This window comes from Mustela nivalis, assembly GCF_964662115.1.
Source record: "Mustela nivalis genome assembly, chromosome: 17".
NCBI lineage: Eukaryota > Metazoa > Chordata > Mammalia > Carnivora > Mustelidae > Mustela > Mustela nivalis.
In genome coordinates, this window is record NC_139036.1 from 58,546,643 (window position 1) to 58,553,680 (window position 7,038).

Consider the following 7,038-nt stretch of genomic DNA (forward strand, 5'->3'; position numbering starts at 1 on the left):
AGGTCTCCAGCTTAGGGCAATCTGTCGAGTCAGAAAGCACATCAGTGGTTGCCAGGGGCTGGGGGAGGTGGGGGGAGGTGAGTGCAAGTGGGCACAGGGAATGTCTGGACCCGACCCGGTGAATCCACGAAATGCTGCTGAATTGTTCACTTTAAAATGGTTGATTGTCAGGGCGCCTGGGTGACTTAGTTGGTTAAGCTGCTGCCTTCAGCTCAGGTCATGATTCCCGCATCGGGCTCCCTGCTCGGCAGAGAGCCTGCTTCTCTCTCTCTCCCTCTGCCTGCCTCTCTGCCTACTTGTGCTATTTCTCTGTCAAATAAATAAATAAGTCTTTAAAAAAAAAAAAAAAAAAGGTTGACTGTCTCTTGTGTGGATCTCACTTAAAAAACAAACCTGAGCCTCAGTTCACACTGCCCAAGAACATCCAAGCTGAGCTAACAGGTGAACAGGGGCCAGCCAGCCCCATGACCCGGGCCCCGTGGCCACCTTCCCCAGCGGCGGGAGCCCCGCGTGGCTGACCCGCTGTCCCCACCTCCCCCCCAGCCACATTTCTGCCGAGCCCCCTCCACGTACGCGCCTCCTTGACTCACCACCGCAGCCGGGCTTCCCAGCCCAGGGCCCCACAAGGCTCCCCCACGGTCTGCCATCAGGCCAGGCCCATGAACACGATTTGGGGATATTTGCCATCTTTCCCCAAACTACTGAGAACTGTCTTTCATTAAATGACTAAGTAAAACCCACTGGCTGCCCTGGGGGAGGACAGGACCCACGCCGGGTCACCTCCTACAGTCATTCATTGACACCATTCCCTTTGCCCCTGAGTCACCCCCGAGCCCCTGCCTATCGGTCCTCCTCTTGCTCCCCCTGCTGCCCCTACTTCGCTCGGCGCACTCAGAAGCCGTCCGTGGGGACTTCCTGTCCGGGGCTGGAGGTTCACGCGGTTCCCTGCCTGTGCTCTGCGCGTCCAGGTGAGCTGCGGCCAGATAATGAATGATGTCACCGTCCCCAGAAGCCGGAGTAAGGGACTCCGATTGCGTTTCACTCAAAGTCCTCAGCAGCTGGAGAGCTGGAGAGGATGGTGACGCTGGTCCTGCCGGCGGAGCCTCCTGTCCTTCCCGCTTGTGAATTCGTAGCCCCCAAGCTGAGATGGGAAGAGGCTGCAGGAACCTGCCCGAAGTGGTCTCTCCCGAAGCGTCCCTCTGACGGCCTGTGTCCTGGGGGCTGCGTCCAGCGCAGGCTCATGGTAGAAGGGGTCAAGGCCACAGTTCCTGACTCTCGGCTGCGGGGTCCAGGGTCCCCTGGTTCACTCTCCCTTTCCCCAGCCCAAGTGCAGGGCAGCAGTGAGCCCCTAAGGGCAAGGGAAGCAGGCCACGGGGCTTCAGGGCGGAGGAGGACAGTTCACTAAGCGGGCATGCGCGAACAGGTGATAGCAACTGAGAACACAGCCCACCTGCCTGAGAATGCAGAGTCCTGGGCAGGCCCGAGACCTGCCTGAACAGGATATCCTCTGCGGATGGACCCAGAACTCTGTCCGGGTTGCAGGGCAGGGTGGGGAGGGCTGAGTCCCTCCCTACCCAGCCCTGAAGGTGCCAGGGCCTCCACGCTTTGTTCCCCACTCATCCCTTCAGGCCCACAGTAGCTCCTAAGGAGCCCACCCCCTCCTTGGGTTCTGGTGACCTTTTCCTCGGAGCCTCTGAGCATCTCTGCAGGAGCACGTCCGGGCTCCAGGGGCTCCTCGGGAGGCCACCAGCCCTTCTCCCCGTGCTGCATGCACTAATGTGGGGCCGACAGGCCAAGGACGGCCTGCAGGTGGGCAAGTCAGCTGGACCCCGGACTCTGCACAGGCTCCCTCAGCAAGGACAGACGGAAGCTGCCAAGAGGGAGGAAAACCATCGCTGTCCCTGGGCAGAGCCACCAGGCACTTGGTAATGGGCTCCCAGGACGAGCACTGGGCCGTGGTGTCAAGCTACCTTGGACAAGTGTCCCCCACCCCCACCGGGCTCCGTTTCCTCCTCCAAAGAGTGAGGGTTTGGAAACACAGCCCCCTCAAGATCCTCTGTGACTGACATTTCATGACCATGGCCTCCTTGTGGAAGTGAGGTGGCCTCTGTCCCCTTTTGGGGTGAGCTTCCCAATGCATGAACTCAAACCCACAGCTGACCCCCTCAGCTGGGCCCCGACCATGTTCTCCGAGGTTCTCATGGAAGGCTTCTATTGGGCATATCAGCTTTTTTTTTTCTTTTAAGAATTTATTTATTTATTTGACAAAGATCACAGGTAGGCAGAGAGGCAGGCAGAGGGGGAGGGGGAGGCAGGCTCCCCGCTGAGCAGAGAGCCCAACGTGGGGCTCAATCCCAGAACCCTGGGATCATAACCTGAGCCGAAGGCAGAGTCTTTAACCCACTGAGCCACCCAGATGCCGAGGGCATATCAGCTTTTAAAAGGAAACATTTTGTTAAAGTACAATATGCACAAAGAAAAGCAAGATACTATGTATCTAGCTCCATGAATTGTCCCAAATAGAGCCCACCCACGTGATCAACCCCCAGGTAGAGAAGGGAACATTGCCCACTGGGCAGAGGCCCCCTCCCGCCCCCTTCCGTCACCAGCCCTGTTCCCCGCTAGACAACCACGATCCTGACTTCCATACCAGGGCCGGCTCTCTGCCTGAGTGGGAGTTAGTGCGCGAGCTGGTACGTCTGCCCCCCCCACCACGGTGCGCGCGGGATTCCCTGCCCGCTTGGGGCGCTGCTGCCCTCCATTCACCCTCATTACCCGTCTAGCCTCCCATGGTGGGAACGAGCCACAGCGATCCGGCCCCTGCTGCTGGGTGTCGGGCTGGTTTTCGGGTTTGGGCAATCGTGAGCAGAGCTGTCGTGAACGGTCTCGTAGTAAACACGTTCCTTGGGGCACACACCCGCCAGCAAAATTTACCAGGTCCTAGGGCAGGTACGCATTTGGGTTCAGGGGACATTTGCAGGTTTTTGAAAGTGGTTGTACCCATTTGCCACCCACACCGGTGGGAGAAGTTTCCGTGGGCCTCTCTTTACCGGTATCCGGGGGATCTGCCTTTGCCACGGTAGCGAGCCGCTCTGCTTTCTGCGTAATGGTGTCTCGATGCGATTTTAATTTGTATTTCCGTGATGATTCATGAAGGGGAGCATCTTTTCATATGCTTGTCATTCGCCTTTTTTTCACATTGATTTGTAGAAGTTCTTTATATATTCCGGCCACTAAATACGGCTATAGATAGGCTCATGGAAACAGACACAGAGATGCCAGGACATCAAGACTGCGAATGTCCTCTCAGAGTCTGTCGAGGTGATTTTTCTCCTTTATCCCATTAATGCCATGAGCTGAACAGATGGAATTTCAACTGTTTCACCGACTCTTCAAGGGATAAACCCAGCATGACGGCGATGTGTCCGTCCCGCCAGTGGTGGCGCTGACCTGCCGCTCTTTGGAGGAAGGCTCCTGGACTCATGCTCGCAAGGAAGGTCAGCCTGTAACCTTCTTTCCCGGACACGTCCCTGTACGCGCTGGGCACCAAGGCTGGACCTCATCCGCGAGTGTATGTGTGCCTCTCTGGTCTCTGCCAGAGTTAATAGGAAGTTGGTTTGGGGGGCACGTTAGTGACTGATTTGGGGAGAGGCCCACACAGCCAGGCCTGGGGTCTCTTGTCCGGGGTCCTGAGTCTGAGCCCTTGTCTGCCTTCTGAGCATGGGGAAGGGGCACTTGGGGGTGGGGGGGGGTCTCACCTGACAAATGCCCGTGAAATGTGGCTGCAGCTAGGGTCCCTCTGAGGCCCTGTTCTGCCTTTTGTCTCTGTTCTTTCTCAGCTTTTCTCCCTCTCTGGTTCCAGCGCATTCTGCCGTGCTCCCTGCCTGTCTCTCCGACTCCCTGTCCGCTTCCCTCTCTCTAATCCCCCTCCCTCTCCCTCCCCCTCTATCTGCCAGGACTACCGGATACTTCTCCCCAATATGGTGGGGGGACAGGTGAGTGTGGTTGTGTGCAGGTGCGGGCGGGTAGATAGTGTGTGTGGAGGTAGGAGGGGCAGGGGGGTGTGGAGTGGAGTGGGGGGTGTATGTGGATAGGGGTCTGTGGGTGCGTGGGTGTGGACATGGGGTGGTATAAGGGTATGAGGTGTGGGGCGGGGAGAATATGGTTGTAGGGGAAACATGGATGTGGGAGAGTGTGGGGTAAGGGTAGGGGGTGGGTGCATGTGTGAATGTGGTGTGGGTAGGGGTGGGGTGAGTGTAGGGGTGGAGCGTAGGGGTAGGTGCAGGACATGTGGGTATAGGGGGGTGGGGGAATGGTTGGGGGGTGGAGGGATGGAGGAGTGGGGGGCAGGGAGTGTGTGTATGGACGTGGGGGGTGTGTACAGGGGTGTGCGCGCGGCTGGTGGCAGGGCCCACTGCTGGGAGGAGCTGGGGGCTGTTTCCCCAGCCTCGGTCACTCCCGTGCTGTGGCTGCTGCAGGACTCGGGCCTGAGCCTCTCCTGCCCCCCACACCCCCGCCCCACGGCCGCTGCCTGTGTCTCTGCCCCCTCCTCGTTCCGACTGTGCTGCAGCCTGCGGTGGCCCCATGGTGTTTGCTAGAACTCTTCTGGAGAGCCATGAAAGATTCATGAAGGCCAAGTGAGGATGTGCGCTGCAGGGCAAAGGCTGGGCGGGCAGCAGCAAGGCCGGCGAGGTCTGGCCCTAGGCAGGGAGCCCGCAGGAGCAGCCGAGCCCCAACCCCGGCCGCGGGAGAGGGGTGCCTCCACACCATGCCCTCACCGAGGGAGGAGGAGGAGGGGCGCCCTGTGCCTGTCCCAGGTAAGTGTTCCATTTGCTCAGACACAAGATCTAAATCATGCATGGCCCTGGCCAGGTGCTGACTGGCTGTCCTGAGGGGCTGCCCAGGCAGCCTACTGCCTGGGGGGGGGCGGGGGCGGCAGGGGGAGTCCCTTAAGCCACGGGAAGGTTAGCAAGCCAATGTGTGCAGTCATCCAAACCCCTGAGTGTGTCAGATGAAAACGCAGCCTTGCTGTCTCTAGGATGTGCGGAGGGGAGAAGCGAAACAAGTGGGTGGGTGGCTGCTCTGGGAGTCAGGAGTCTACAAAAGGGCCCATGTTCCAGAACCTTCCGTGCTGACTTCAGTGAGCATGTCACTGTCCTCCTCCCGTCCCAACCCCCACCCCTGCTTCCGCACCCAGCCCAGCATGTCAGGCAAGCTCTGGCCTCAGAGCCTCACCGGGCTCCCAGCCGGCCCTGCCAGCGAGCCGAACCCACAGCCCACAGCAAGACTCCGGAGGCTGGGGAGGATAAGCGATCTGGCAAGAGGAGCCTAGGCCTGCTGGGCAAGGGCTCACCTTCCTCTTGTGCTGGCGGCCAGTCTCAGCCACCAGCCCCGAATGCACCAGAAGCTGCAGGGAACTTCGCCCATGGGAAGCGGGAGGTGGCCCCAAACTGGCCCAGGGCTGCAGGCAGCCGGAAGTCCGGCCTCGGCTCTGCAGCTAACTCCCTTGCTACTCTCAAGCACACCCCCTCCCCTCTAGAACCCACGGCCCTCTCTAGGAAGGGACAGAATCACTCCAGGTGACATGGGCCATCCCTTCCCGCCCCCACAGTCCATGACTCCCTGGGCTCTGGGATCAGTGACACAGGCTCGTGGCGCTGGGGACCCCTGATGCCGCAGGGTGGGCTGGGGCATTGCCCGTGGGCACCAGGGCCCCTGCAGTCCCAGCAAAGGGGCGCCACGGGCTTCAGCAGCAGTTGTGTTCATGATTATTGTTAATTGCAATAACGAAAAGAATAGTAATCATCCTAATCATAGCCTAGCTGAGTGGGACGGCGGCTGCCTTAAGGAATCATTAACACTGAGGAGAGGGATATTCTTAGAAACTCGAGGAGCTCCCCAGGCTCCAGACTGCAGGGGAAGGGACGGGGAGGAAACGAACTTTGCACCCTGGGCGGTAATCGGTGGCCCTGGGTTGGCAGCTATGCAGGGAGGCCCTAGTACGGGCGCCATAAATAGGAAGGTTTTCCATCTGGGCTCAGGAGCCAGGATCCTGCCCCAGCCCATGCTCTCATTAACAGAAGTCACTAACAGGGGTCATTAATGGGAGCCCCAAGACGGGCTGCCCTCCCGCACCTGGGTGCTGATTTCTAGAGAGATACTAACAAATCAGAGCTCGCCCCGCTCCGTGATGTCAAGGGAGAGGGAGGGAAGCACAGGGGAGAAGAAGGGGTCGGGGCGCAGGCTCAGGAAGCTTTGGTTGCTGGAAAGGGAGCCGTAGCTTCCCCAGGGGAGTGGACTGGTTTGCGGTGCCTCCCAGGACCCGCAGGTGGAGATCACAGGGGGCCTCGGCAGGGTGCGGAGGGGGACTAGGCAGCACCAGACGTCTGCGGGAGGCCCTCTCTCCTCTGCCTGGTGGCTGCATCCTGCTTCCGGCTACCGGGCCACCCGGCAGGAGGCACTTGCCTACATCAGCTCTGCCCCAAAGCCCAGTGTAACCCAATGGCAATTTCATGACATCAGTCTGAACGCCCAAGAGAGGAAAGCAGGTGGGCGCCGGCCGGGACCGGCTCATCCCTCACCCAGGCACCAGGGGCACATCACACCGAATCAACACGGGGCAGGTGAGGGGGCTAGTGGTTCCGTCGCCCTCAAGGGTGTCTGGTCCCGATGGTGTCCTACAGGGCGTGGAAGGAGAAGCGTGGCCCAGGAGCAGAAGGAAGACTCTGGAAGGCCCTGGACGGCGTTCAGAAAGCTGAGGATGGCCCAGGAAGAATAAAGAGATGAGTTCTGTGGCCACAGGTCCCTTGGGAGAAGCAGGCCGGGCAAGGTGATCCTGAAGCCAAGGGCAGTATCATGATGTCAGGAGTCCCCGGGTGAGCTGACTGTCCCAGGAGGACTGCCGGGGCAAGCCGTGAGTTCTGCGGTGCCGCAAATAATCACAGGGACTCAGGGGACAGAGCGGGGGTGGGGGTGGACATGGGCACAGTGTCCGCATTAGCTAGAGCTGTCCAGAGAAACAGAGTAGGAGAGATCGGA